Source organism: Macrobrachium rosenbergii, chromosome 20 (assembly GCF_040412425.1).
Source record: "Macrobrachium rosenbergii isolate ZJJX-2024 chromosome 20, ASM4041242v1, whole genome shotgun sequence".
Lineage (NCBI taxonomy): Eukaryota > Metazoa > Arthropoda > Malacostraca > Decapoda > Palaemonidae > Macrobrachium > Macrobrachium rosenbergii.
Window position 1 is genome coordinate 10,327,501 of NC_089760.1, and position 15,000 is coordinate 10,342,500.

Sequence of the window (15,000 nt, forward strand, 5' to 3'; positions counted from 1 at the left end):
GAATACAAACGTTAATCACGTTCATAAGCATCCCAGGTTAATCAAGCATTATTCGTTTTATTAGCGCTTTTTGGTACTATTTATCATTACGTACGTGCGCCCATTTTTAATCAACATTAACAAAATACTAGAAAAAACTCAACAAGAAATAGATTGGAGAAAGATGGTCAGAGAACCTTTCAAAGATGCAAATTCCACAATCACAAATTCCACTTCCTTAAAGAAAGAATTTCCAGGGCTTTGAAAAGCCCGAATCTGACGAGTTAAACAGTTTTTGATGGTTCCGCCTGAAAGGCTGCCAGAGTTGCGTTTTTGTTTGCTTTCTTCAGGAAACAATATTATTATTATTATTCAGTAGCTGAAACCTATTCACATGGAACAAGCCTGAAGGGGCCATTGACTTGAAATTCAAGCTTCCATAGAATATGGTGTTCATTAGGAAGAAGCGAGAGATACTACTTATCAAAAAAAATTAATAAATAGATAAATAGATAACAATGTATTAAAATATAAGAAGAATAGCATTAGGGTAGTAATGCACTGCATTTTCGCTTGAACTTCGGAAGTTCCACCTGCACGACATCCTCTGGGAGGCTGTTCTTTAAGGAAGTGGAATTTGTAATAGTTTAAAATAGTGTTATTTTTAATCGCGAACAAGACTGCCTTCTAATATTTCAAATTCCATCTAGGTCTCAGAACACCCACAGAAAAAATCTTCAAGGACAATTGTTATTCACCCGAAATGTACCTCCCATTTCTTGTGCTCTTTGAGCTGATTAATCTTGCGTATGTTCAGCGTCTCTCTATCGTTCTGCGGATCATTTACTATGTAAAGCGAATACCCTCTATTTATATACTTTTATGTCTGGGTACCTTTAGTGTTGTCGCTTTTATCTTCCTTGTCTCTATCTGCTAGTGTTCATGCCTAGTTGACAAACTTAAATTTCAAAACATTTTCTAGCATTCTCTCTCTCTCTCTCTCTCTCTCTCTCTCTCTCTCTCTCTCTCTCTCTCTCTCTCTCTCTGTATATATATATATATATATATATATATATATATATATATATATATATATATATATATATATATATATATATATATATATAATATATATATATATATATATATATATATAATATATATATATATATATATATAATATATATATATATATATATATATATATGTAAACATTTCCACACACGGCAATGCCGAATTATGAATCGTGTTGCATGCCACAACCTAAATCATCAGCATAGTAAATAACAATTTCGAAAAGTATTTTTCATTTGTATTAGCATTACCAAATATGGTAGGAGACCCTCTTATAAAGGCAATTCAGTTAATAATGAAAATGCTCCAAGAGTGTTGATTTTCTAATTGTCTCAGTATTTCCTTTTCTGTGAGAGATAGATTACTCAAGAATTGCCATATAAGTCATCTCACCATTCATATTCACGAAAGGAATGGGCAAAGCTATTTTCTTCTTATTTTCTGTGCCCACACTAACACAAATGCACACAACACAAAAGTAGAGTTCTGGAAATAAACCACAGACGTCTCGATTTATTGCAAAAGCGCACAAACGAAATAAAAAGTGAGGGTACAACGGATGACTGGTTAGTGGTAACTGGTATTGCCTGCGATGGTCTTATGGACTTTGACGGTCCGTGAGCAATGGTATGTGTTGAAGCGATTGTAATGCTTGGTGTGGACAGTGATGAGTGCTGAAACACTTATTTTTTAATATACAAACAAGGTACCACTTCATATACATTTACATCCATGTATACATACATACATACACAGATGCGCGCGCGCGCGCACACACACACACACACATATACATATACATATATATATATATATATACATATATATATACATATACATACATATACATATATATATACATATACATATACATATATATATATATACATATACATATACATATATAAATATATATATATATATATATATATATATATATATATATATATATATATATATATATATATATATATATATATATATATATATATATGCTATTTTGGCATATTTTCTCATATGCAATTTCTGTTAAATTAATGGCAATGTTTGCAGATACTATCTTCTTATCAAGACTCTGGATCAGTCTATACTTCTTTTTCTCTTCTGGCAAGCTGCTTAGGAATAAGGAAAATTCATCCGGGATTCCCTCCATTTACTTTTTCTTTTTACTAGTAGATGGACCGTTCCGTCACCTCTCAAGGGCGGCTTCATCAGGACTGGATTACAAATCAACATGCACAGTTTTCCTTGCTGCAATCGGACGTTCGAATTTCATGCATGACGCCATTGGGGTGCTGAATTTCTATTGTCGGCTGCTCTCATTCTCTTGCTGGCTGCCTGGGCGGTGTCATGTTTCTTAGGACGCGCCCCAAGGGAGTAGGCTAGGCACGATTCCCGTCTCTGGGCGAAAGTCTTGATTTGCTAAGTTGACGGTAGCCGTGTCCAGGGGTGTTTTGTCGCTCGTGTCTCCCTTCGGATTCTCACGGATGCCCTGTGGTTTCCTTGAAGAGGGGAGGATGAAGTCCGTGCTCCTTTTTTATATCTAAAACAGGCCGTTGTTGATTTATACTCAGCGTTCGCTATTTGGAGTCGGTGGAACCGTGCTTCTTTATGTGCAATCTTCGCACTTTCCAATCATTCTTTTAGCGTTGACTTTCGGTCGTGGTCGTCTACGTACTGTTGAAATATTGGTCCTTGGGTGCAGTGGACTTGCAGTGGTAGTGTGATCTATGTAGATCTATGTAGTAATTGCTGAGGGCTTGACATGTCCCTTCGGTACATTTAAATTTGAAACTGCAGTGCGTTGGTCGACTCCCACCCCTCTCTACGGGGGGCTGTGCTATTTCGCATTACGAGTGTGCTTACAAAGTTCGGGCGGCAGTAGACACGAAAGAAAATCCTTTCGTCAGGATTAGTAGGTGTCGTACCGCTGTCAATTATTCTCTTCATGGCCTTAACCTCATCCTTGAGGTGCCTGTGATATGCAGCTTTATGCTACACTATGATGTTTCTCGGTGAGGCAGGCGTCGTCACCGGTGTGCTGGCATATACATCCAACTCTTTTCTTATGCAACCTTCTATTGGATCGCAGTCGTATCCGTTATTAGTTAGGAGCTGCCTAGCATGTTCAAGGTCTGCGTGAGTCGCTTTCCAGGTGGAACATGCGTAATTGCACGTCTCACGTACATCGGCTACCACAGAGCGCTTGTACTGTATCAGGGCACTCACGCGCTCAGGCATCGACCAACATCAGGCATCGACCAACATCAGTCGGCTTTTAGTACACGGTAGTATTATACCTAGTAGCATTGTCCTGTCTCCTTTCTTCTCCATGTTCATGCCCAAGAGGGGAAGTCGGCCTTCGACACCATATTCAGTAGTGAAATTTAGGCTAGAGTTCCTCTTCAAGGCATACTGTAGGCGGGTGGTAGGTACTGCAGGTAATGAAGATGTCTTCTATATAACGGGCGTATATCTTCGGTTTCGGATGGGAATTGAAGGTTCTTTCCTCGACCTCTGCCATGTACATATTAGCAAATAGGACACCAAGGGGGAATCCCATGGCGACACCACCTACCTGTCGAAAGAGGTCGCCCGTACGCGAGGGGAAGAGGGCCTCCTTGGTGCAGATTTGGACGTCGTAGGGCATCTTCTGGTATGTCAAGGGGCGTGGCAACCGAATGATAGACTCTCCTCAAATGATATCGATGGTTTCGTCCAACGGTAGGTTCGCGAAAAGACTTTCTACATCCAGTGACGCGACGGTGGAGCTCACAGGCGTAGTGTTCAAACTATCGATGAACTCCACCGGGAAAACTACTAAGTACCCCTTAGGGGTGTCAGGGGTGATGATCTTATTCAGTGTCTTGGCTAGTTCATAAGTTGGAGAGTTAATTTGGGCAATTATGGGGCGCAACGGGTTGCCAACCTCATGGTCTTGACGGTGCCATAGCAATACCCCGCCCGTAGTCTCTAGATATATATATATATATATATATATATATATATATATATATATATATATATATATATATATATATATATATATATATATATATATATGTGTGTGTGTGTGTGTGTGTGTGTGTGTACATACACTCGTATATGTGTATACATCCATACTTACATACATACATACATACATATATATATATATATATATATATATATATATATATATATATATATATATATATCGAAGACTACATATTGGTATGGCACCGATAAATATATATATATATATAGATAAATAGATAAATACAGATAGATATACAGATATATATACAAATATATATACATCCTCTCTCTCTCTCTCTCTCTCTCTCTCTCTCTCTCTCTCTCTCTCTCTCTCTCTCTCTGTCCCTCCTCAACATTCTCTGTCCCTTGCTTCTCAGAAACAATTGAAAGGTAAGATCACTTTTCATCATTATTCTCCTTCAAGGAAGAATCCTGTTCGAGAGCAGAAACCCTACACTATTACCCAAGTTTTGTGATCTCAAACTGCTCCGGTTACGAAAGAACAGACGGTGATTCCGAGGCTGGAAGTAATGGAGTACCGACGATACAATGGAATAAAATATTAGGTCAGAAAAATCATCTTTCTTTAAATATATACTCAATAGGATAGATATCAACGAGGGGCGCCTCAATAAAAATGACTATAATAAGGTGAAGTCTGTATGTTATCTCAAGAAGATTGATTATGGACCAAGCTTTGTAATATGAAATAATTTATTCTATAGAAAGAGGGTAATTCTCACAAAAATTATGCTGTTCTTTTATAATTTGGTCTTGGGTCTTTATAAATTATTCATACTTTCAACTACAAATTCACTTATGTAAAGAATGATTACAGAAAAATCTTGAAGAAAAATTTTTAAAGTTTCATTCAAATTTAATCTCTCTCTCTCTCTCTCTCTCTCTCTCTCTCTCTCTCTCTCTCTCTCTCTCTCTCTCTCTCTCTCTCTCTCACAAAGTTATATTTTACATGATGTGTTAATGTCGGTGTCTGGATATGTAGTCTCGCTGCTCTGGGGATGAGAATAATATTATCCCAAAGCTATATATATAATGTTTTTCTGAATTGCTATATACCCATTCCTTCGGTAATAGTGATAATTTATGTTGTTTACTTGTAATCTGTCCAGGAATTCATCAACCTACAATTTTGCTTTTGTTTCTGGTGTCAAAAAAATGTTTGACCTATTTTCATAATGTTTGCACCGCAACAAATGTAAATTGTAGTTTATATCGTTCATGTCTATGACTCATGTGTTACCAAAATATCTTTAAGATGAATGAAACTGTCCCCTAATTTTTTTGAACACGTTTTTTTTTTGTTGCACATCAATGAAGCTTTGATGATTTGTTGCAATATAAATCTCTTTGCCTGTTTCGTCATAACTTTTTGAACTCTTTTATTTTTAGAAATGTATTATTTCAAAATTTTTTCATGAAATGAGCAATATTTATCTCCCTGAAATCGACTTGTTTATTCCTCTCTTTAACTCAACAACTTTCCTTCTAGCAGTTGCAGTTTTTTTACCGATGGGTTCATGTCGAAAGTCTGGAAACTGCAAAACACTACGAGAGTTCTGGGAATGAGAATCAATATTATCCCAAAGATGGTATGTATCCAATGTTTTTCTGAAGTTTCAAAACCCATTCCTTCGGTAATAGTGAGTAATTTATATTGTTTAACTTGTAATCTGTCCAGGAATAAATGGGAATTAGGTAAATATATATATAAAAAAAGTAAAAATATATTCGCATATATATATCACTAAAACGAAATATATATATAAATATATATATATATATATATAAACACTATATAATCTAGATTCAACTGCAACACAATGGGAACTCTCTCTAAAATTGCTATTTCTGTCCCTCTCTCTCCTCATTTTTTTGCCTAGCACAAAATAAAAATTTAAGTTTAGTTAAATCAGCAATAGATAACAAGAGCTTTCAACTTTTTTATTCTAGGCTGACCTTTTTTTTTTTTTATTTTCCATTGGTTAATGAAAATATTCGATTAAAGAAATCGACTTGTTTATTCCTATTTAACCAACAACATTTCCTTCTAGCAGTTGCAGTTTTGGACTCGACTTCTGTCGAAAAAAAAAACGGAAACACAAATAAGAGAGAGAGAGAGAGAAGAGAGAGATTCCTATCCATTTTTTACCAAGTAAGCAAATGCCATCGCAACTCCCACCAAGGCATTTCAAAACACAACATTAAAAGAAAAACAACTGCATTGCTCAACTTACATGTGAGCGCCCACACACTGACAACGTCAACAAATCTCGCAGAGGAAAAAGAAAAAAAGCGATTCGCAGGATTACACGCTCACTCAAAAACGAAAAGAAAAGAAAACATGCGACAGAATTTCCAAACACTCATGAAGGGCAGCCGACAACAGCAACTGCGGCATTCTCTCTCTCTCTCTCTCTCTCTCTCTCTCTCTCTCTCTCTCTCTCTCTCTCTCTCTCTCTAAAATAAAAAATGGCATCAGTTAACGGGATTCAAAGATACAATTCCTATCCATTTTTTTTTAACCAGATTTTAAGTGTTTTTTTTTTTTTCCTGATTTGTTAGATATGAGAATTTCGTTAATGCTCTCTCTCTCTCTCTCTCTCTCTCTCTCTCTCTAAAATAAAAAATGGCACCAGTTAACGGGATTCAAAAATACAATTCCTATCCATTTTTTATCCAGATTTTAAGTCGTTAATGCTCTCTCTCTCTCTAAAATAAAAAATGGCATCAGTTAACGGGATTCAAAAATACAGTTCCTATCCATTTTTTATCCAGATTTTAAGTGTTTTTTTTTAACCTTTTTCTGCTGTCATTTACATACAGTATACCGCACTTCAGTTCTGCAATCAGTTCAATCATATTTATCTAATCAGTTTCCTGATTAGTTAGATATGAGAATTTCGTTAATGCTTCGGTGGACCTACCAATGTATCTAAATATAAAAATATCAGAGAGACCTTTAATCAAAAGCTATTTGATCCAACAAAGCACAACTTAAACGGATATATAACCTTTCTTGTTAGTCTTCAGCAAAATGATTCATCTTTGGAACAGTGGGACTATGACATCTTATAATAAACACAAACCTTTTTATAGGTGTCCAGGTAAACATAAGACTGATTACTAAGTAGAAATACCATTTTCTTTATTGAAGAAAACAAGTTTAAATCACACAAGTCTGAATTTTGGAAATATTCGCCACGTTATGACTGTGACGTATGATCTGGTTCTGTTGAGTTATCTATGTTCTGTCAATCAAATGGGCAGAGGCAGAATTCTCTATTTTTCACGGAAACTTAACGTGGATGTACCCACCAACAAAGCGGCTGCATTGGTATTCATCCACACCAACGAATGTCACCAATCCCAAATCCTAACTGACAAATAAAAATTACGAAAAATCATCAAGAACCCCATCGATGATTTCATTGGGACCTTGGAAACGATCCTTTCTTCGCGAAATGACTCCCTTTTACCCCAGAGTGACTGTCAGAGGGAATTATCTGCCGCGGTGTAAAAACCCACAAGACTGGAAACCCCCTGCGACCTGTTATAAGACAAGTACGACTCCAGTTTACAACATTGACAATTTAATGTAATCGTCATTCCATTTATCCTCTACATTTAATGTCTGCACTTAAGGCCGCCACTAACGTTCAGGAGTACCTGTGCAGGCATACCTTCACCACTAACGATACGGCTGTTTTACTCAGTTCTCTGTAGCAGCCATGTCGTCAACAGACAATGCTCTGGCAATAATCAGGTTTTTGATAGCAACGAAAAATAATAAACGCCTAAAAAAGGCGTCCATGTAAGAGTGGGTGTTATTTATTGTTAACATATGATGTTAAAAATGAAGAATTATATATTGTTCACTGTTTTATTGTGTTCCACTCCTATGTTGAATATTATCTGTATTCATTTTAAAACTGAATTCCATTAATGATGCATAAATATGAGTCGACGAGAATCGGCCTGTTCTTGTTTAGAATTTCTTTACTACATTGAATTTTCATTCTCATTTAAAAACTGACTTGTTTATGTGGCTTACAGCCATGAATAAACATACATAGGCACACAAGACACAGAGTCAATCCCCGTTAGAATTTCGGCCAATTAAAAATATGCAGAAATTTTATCTGTTATGATATCTTAGGATTTTACTTACCCTAGACAAGTCTCATTCTTATATATTTCAAAAAAATCTTCAAGAAATCCAGGAATGATGCTCCCACTTTCAACCTTCATTATACACAATTATTTTTCATGTGTAAAAATTGCAGTATTATAAATATATGTAAATCCGATGTCCTCATGAATTAAAAAATAAACTAATCCTATACATTATTAATTTAGTGATAAACACTTTTAAATTCAATGAAGTTCAGCACTTTATGTTTCTGACTAGAAAATACTCTCTATCCGAGGCTAGGGTGAGAACTATGCAAAAAAAGTGGCCTCCCCACAGTAATGTTCAGGCGCGCCTGCGCAGGTCATTTCGATGCAGGCATATCGACTGAAAAGCACTATTTGCTCTGGTCGCCTGCACGGGCAGTAAAAACTGTGCAGGTGTGGCTAAACAAGTCGACTGTGCAGGCAGACCTGCGCGTTGGTGACGTCCTATAGAGGAACTTCAAGGGTTTGCTTCTACAAATATCTTGCCTCATTAGACGTCCAGAATCTCTTTACTAACTTTCCTTTTGAAAAGATAATTGAACACGCCCTGAATAGCGTATAGAAGTAAGGACACACCGGCTATGAACATTCCCGAAGAAGTCTCAAAGGCTTTCCATGAACCGTGCACAAAGAAGGCTCCCTTCACCACCCACAAATAGCAAGATTATTACAAGGTCGACGGTGCGGCTATGGGATCCCTTTCACGTATCATATTCGTTTATTTCTATGCGGGCATTAACGAAAGGGTTTTTAATAAAATCCCCTGCCCTCCCTTATATCACTGGTATATAGATAACACCTTCGTAAGAGGGGCAAAGAGAGGATCTGTATATATTAAGAAGGACATTTGACAAAAGCTCCGTTCATCGTTTCACTCTTAGATAGTGCAGACACCGACAGGTTATACCACCACTGTTCATAATGGTTCCGGCTACGGACAGCTGTGGAAAACTTCATCCGTCGTACCCTCACACACTGCTGCATTTGGAGGAACACCGAGGAAAGTATCGAAATGTCGATAAAAATGCTTAATAAACAACAACAACTCAATGAACATGGGGGAACGGCCAACCCGGAATGCTTTAAATAATTGGCACAATGAAAGAACGCCCAGCAAACTCACTGACCAAAGCGGTGCTATAAAACTCTGTTGTAACAATTTTATGCCTCATAAATGCCTAGAAGACGACGAGGCACTCAAGAAAATCATCAATAAAATCATCTCCCTTACCCTGGAAAGAGAAAAGCTCATTCTTATAATTTACCACAAGAATACGAAGACAACCCAGTTCCTTGTCAAGAACAAAGCGGCCCCCCAGGAGACATGTCTGAAGAGGAGTAGTTATTGGTAGCATTAAAAAGTTTTCCTGATAAAAGTGAAGCATATGCTAAAGTTTTACGAAGTGAGAGGGACAAGTTCACTTAAAGTGTCTCTGAGATAAAAATGTGTCATTTCAATATCACTTTGGATGGAGTGATGACAGAAGTCATAGAAAGAATAGTGGGAGAAGAAATTCATAAAAAAACGAGTGTGTGGAATATCTGATGTTTGCAGGTGACACAGTGCTGAGTAGTAATAGTTGAGAGAAAGGGCTGTAACTAATAATGAGTATGAAAATGGTTGCAACAGTGGAAGACTGAGAGAAAATGTGAGCAATGGTGAAGTTTTGAGGGTAAAGAGAAACCAGGAAGGTGGAACAATAAGAATTATTAAGGATGGTGGAAGAACGAAAAGTCAATTTTGTAAATATCAGGGAATCAATTTAATGGATAAAGGTAGGATTAAAGAAGAAATGGGCAAACGAATAGCTGAAGTAAGAAAAATAGCAAAGGTAGGTAATGTATGAAGGAACTGTTGCGGCAACTCTCCTTTATGTAAAATAAAAAGTGTTTATATATCAAATGCAAAGAAAAAAAAAAGGTGACACTCTTGATACAAATATAGGTTGAAAAGGGACCCTACAATTCAGCCTGCAAGTGGGAAGGAAGGTTGGAAGAACAAGAGAGTGATGGATAAATGGCATGGAAAAGGCATTGGATGGAATGACAGTAAACAGCAGAAAGTGGAAGAATGCACACAAGATATGGGTTAATGGAACACTTTTTGCATGAAATGGTGGACGGATGCTGATGAGCATATTGTGTAGTATGAGACGATTAAAGATATATATATATATATATATATATATATATATATATATATATATATATATATATATATATATATATATATATATATATATATATATACACATATATGTATATATATAATATATATATGTATATATATTATATATATACATATATATAGTATGAGACGATTAAAGATATATGTTTGTGTGTATATATATATATATATATATATATATATATATATATATATATAAATAAATTTTTCACCTTCCATTTGTACATGTTAATTTTAGAAAATAAACACATACACACACACACACACACACACACACACATATATATATATATATATATATATATATATATATATATATATATAATATATATATATAAGAGAGAGAGAGAGAGCATTAGAATAACGTATCATCTTTAAGTCATTTCTTTACCAATTAGTAAATTTTTCGAAACAACAAGCTGTAGGCGTAAAAAGTCCTTATCTATGTTTGTCAAAAGTGCGTTGAGCTAAAAACAAAATTAGCCATAAGAGACTCGGTTAAATGAATGCTAAAATAATATCGCAAAACAATTTCATTCGTCACAAAAAGAAAATTATCAGGAAAGTTTCGTCTGACAAAGAAAGAATCTCTCGGGCGCTAAGTTCAGCATTTATGCTACCGCCTAAGTTTTCCTAATTATTTCGTCATTAAAAGTTTGGACAAGTTTACTGGCAGGAATCTTAAGAACGGTAAGTTGATGGGTCAGGGCGTTAATGTGACTAATCAAAACTTTCATTAGAGGGCTCAGAACGTCATTAGTTGGTTCTGAGCGTTATCTTTACGGATTCTTGAAGGCATATTTAAATGTCCCATTGTTGAGGAAATTTGGCTCAAAATGAAGTACTTTTGAAGTCAGGTGGTATAACATAACTGGGGGAACGTCGGTATAACATGACCGGGGAATGTCGGTATAACATAACTGGGGGGAATGTCGGTATAACATAACTGGGGGGAACGTCGGTATACAGTATAAACATAACTGGGGAACGTCGGTATACAGTATATAACATAACTGGGGGGGAACGTCGGTATACAGTATATAACATAACTGGGGGGAACTTCGGTATACAGGATATAACATAGCTGGGGAGAACGTCGGTATATATAACATAACTGGGGGAAAGTCGGTATATATAACATAACTGGGGGGAACGTCGGTATATATAACATAACTGGGGGGAACGTCGGTATACAGGATATAACATAGCTGGGGGGAACGTCGGTATATATAACGTAACTGGGGAACGTCGGTATATATAACATAACTCCAGGAACGTTGTCAGATTTTTATAAGTTGACAATGGGGAAAATCGGTTACAGGATATAACCCAATAAAGCTAGAACGTCGGTAAACTATATAACATAACTGGGAGGAAAACTCTTATTTTTCATTTTTTGCATAACTGGATATACGTCGGTATAACATAACTGATAAAGTTAGCAAAACATAAAAAGGGGAACGTCGGTCTATAACATAACTAATGGAAAACGTCAATATCAAAATAAACTTTGACTCACAATTTTTTGTACTGTACTGTAACAAAAGTTTTTCACTCAAGTGAATTATATCTCCAGCAGTAACTTGTTGGATTTTTACGTCAAGTTGACAACGGAGAAAATACCAGTTACACGTAATTCGATCTTTAGCCCAAAGAAAAATTATATGGTTCTTAAAACTATTTGCTATCTATTTTGAACAAAACTCTTATTTTCAGTTTTTGTAGCCAGATATATTGTATATGGAAGATATAGTTAAAGTTATCAAAAAAAAAGAAAAAAGAAGCTTTTGTCAGGAATCTATATTAATACGCATTCAACTAATGCATAACCTATCAAATTTACTTATATTTTTTTTTTTTGCGGGTTTTTGTAACTATAGTATGATCTTTCAAGTGAGAAATGTTTATGTACTTTGTATTTTAATATCAAAAATTAAACACAAAATTAGTAGAGGTAATTAAGTAATTCCAGATCTTTAGGTGAAAGAAAAAATATGCTCTAGAGGATATTCTATCCGTCTTCACAACGATTGCTCATTATGATACTACGTAAAAACTCCTCATATTTAGGATTATGGTTAATTTATAAAAGTATTATAAAGAGAGCTTCCGCAGCTAAATCTGTTAATTGAAGTTTACAAGGAGAAATGTCACATGACTGAGTGTGATACCTATAAAGGGACAGAAGTTAATGTCGTTTGTGATGAAAAATATTAAATATGCTTATTCCCTTAAGGGTTGAGAAGGAAACTAATAAAAAGGTTAGAGAAGAGCAAGTTGAGTTTTATAAAAAAAAAAAAAAAAAAAAAAATTTGCGTCGAAGTTACTTCGGCACAATCGAGTTTTCTGTACAGCGTATAATGCTGTATGGAAGTCTCAGCCGCGAATCATGAGACTTTCAGCCACGGCCCGTTGGCGGCCTGCGTTGTTGGCACCTATACCGGTCCCAGACTCACGATCATGGCTAACTTTAACCTTAAAATAAAAACTGCTGAGGCTAAAGGGCTGCAATTTGGTATGTTTGATGACTGGAGGGTGGATGATCAACATACCGATTTGCAGCCCTCTGGCGTCAGTAGTTTTTAAGATCTGAGGCGGGAAAGAAAAAGTGCGGACCGACACAAATAGTCACCTCAATAGTTGTCTTTTCCAAAAAAACTAAAAAGGCAGTATTTATAAAACACTAATATTTCTATTAAGACATAATGCCGCAGATTGCTAAATTTAAACATCCCTTTCTTATTTGATTAGGAGAATGCTTTCGACAGCCTATGATATTCTCGGTAAATATGTAGCCATATTAAAATTATCCAAGAACTAAACATTTGCAAAGATGCTATGGATGGGATCTTGCCTGGTGAACCCTAATGAAGAGTTGGGTGCTACGAAGGTATTTTTCACCTTTGCCTATGTACCATTCTTGTAGTTTATATTTAAAAAAGATGGTCGAAGGTGGAAGTAAACTTTTACATTAGAATAACTATAAAAACATGAAACGCGGGGAATATATAGATGGTGCTGTTTTTATCAGTAAAACACCACAAGACTGCATCATATATCTAGAGAGATGTTACTGGAAAAAATGTGACGCACAGGTATTGAGGACAAAATTTTCACTACTGGATAAAATTACACTGGATAGAGCAAGGATTAAGAAGGTTGAATCTTCTAAATATTAAGAACTTTTATACACAACTCAGGTTCTCTTGGTTTGGAATTTAGTGAAAGACTTAAAAATACAACTGACAGATTGATTGAAATTTGGAAATGAAATACACTGGACCTGTTTAAATAACACTATACATAATCATAATTCGATCTATACTACTCTACGGACATAAATCTAGGTATGAAAATGGAAAAGAATTTGGCGATTAAACAACACTGAAAGCTAATCACTGCGAGTCAAAGAGCAGGAAGTTAAGTATACCTTAATTTTACCAGACCACTGAGCTGATTAACAGCTCTCCTAGGGCTGGCCCGAAGGACTAGACTTATCTTACGTGGCTTAGAACCAATTGGTTACTTAGCAATGGAACCTACAGCTTATTGTGGAATCCGAACCACATTATACCGAGAAATGAATTTCTATCATCAGAAATAAATTCCTCTAATTCTTCATTAGCCGGCCGGAGACTCGAACCCGGTCCTAGAGAGTGCTGGCCCACAACTCTACCGACTCTCCCAACGAGGAACTAGGTCAAAGAGCAGGATCGAGTTAGAAACGATACCCTACGGGAGAACACGGTAGTTTAATGTGTAGGTGGAATGATATTGAAAGGGAGAGGGAAATGGCTTGAACATGTCCCTTGCACAACCCTTGGGAGAACAACACGTGAGATAGTGTCACCTTGGACCCCGTGGATACCAGAAGAGTCGGAAGATCCAGACCTACTTGGGTGAGAATTGTAAGAATGGAGGCTGGAGACGAGTAAATTTGCTGGAAGACAGAGCAAAGAAAGACGTGAATGGCAGAGTTTCACTGGAGCCCTCTGCGTCACCAGGCACTGGAAGCACTAACATTTTTAATAGCTAACATCAAAATATTTTTCGGAGAAGAGAAGAATGGCAAAGAAAATATTTTTATTACTTTTATTGGTCTAACGGGTCCACAATAATGTAATTGTTGAAGGCTCGAGTAGAATTTTATAAAAGCTTTCGAACCCTTCTCTGGGTTCATCTTGACTGAAGATGAACCCGGAGAAGGGTTCGAAAGCTTTTATAAAATTCTACTCGAGCCTTCAACAATTATATTATTGTGGACCCTTTAGACCATTTATGAACTCTCCTGACAGAGTGTTTTTTCCCAATTACTTTTATTGTTATAGGAAGAAATATTCTATGTCCGAAAAATACTTCAGAAAAACAATAAAATTCGAACAACTAAATTCCAGAATGGTGTTAACATGCTGAAATAAGAAAAGTAAAAAAAATATGTAATAGTATTATTTGTTTATCTACCTTAATCTTATTTATGTAACGTCTTCCTTGGCTTATGAGTCATTCTTTTGTTTACCTCGGCAGAATACACAGCTCTCCTCCTT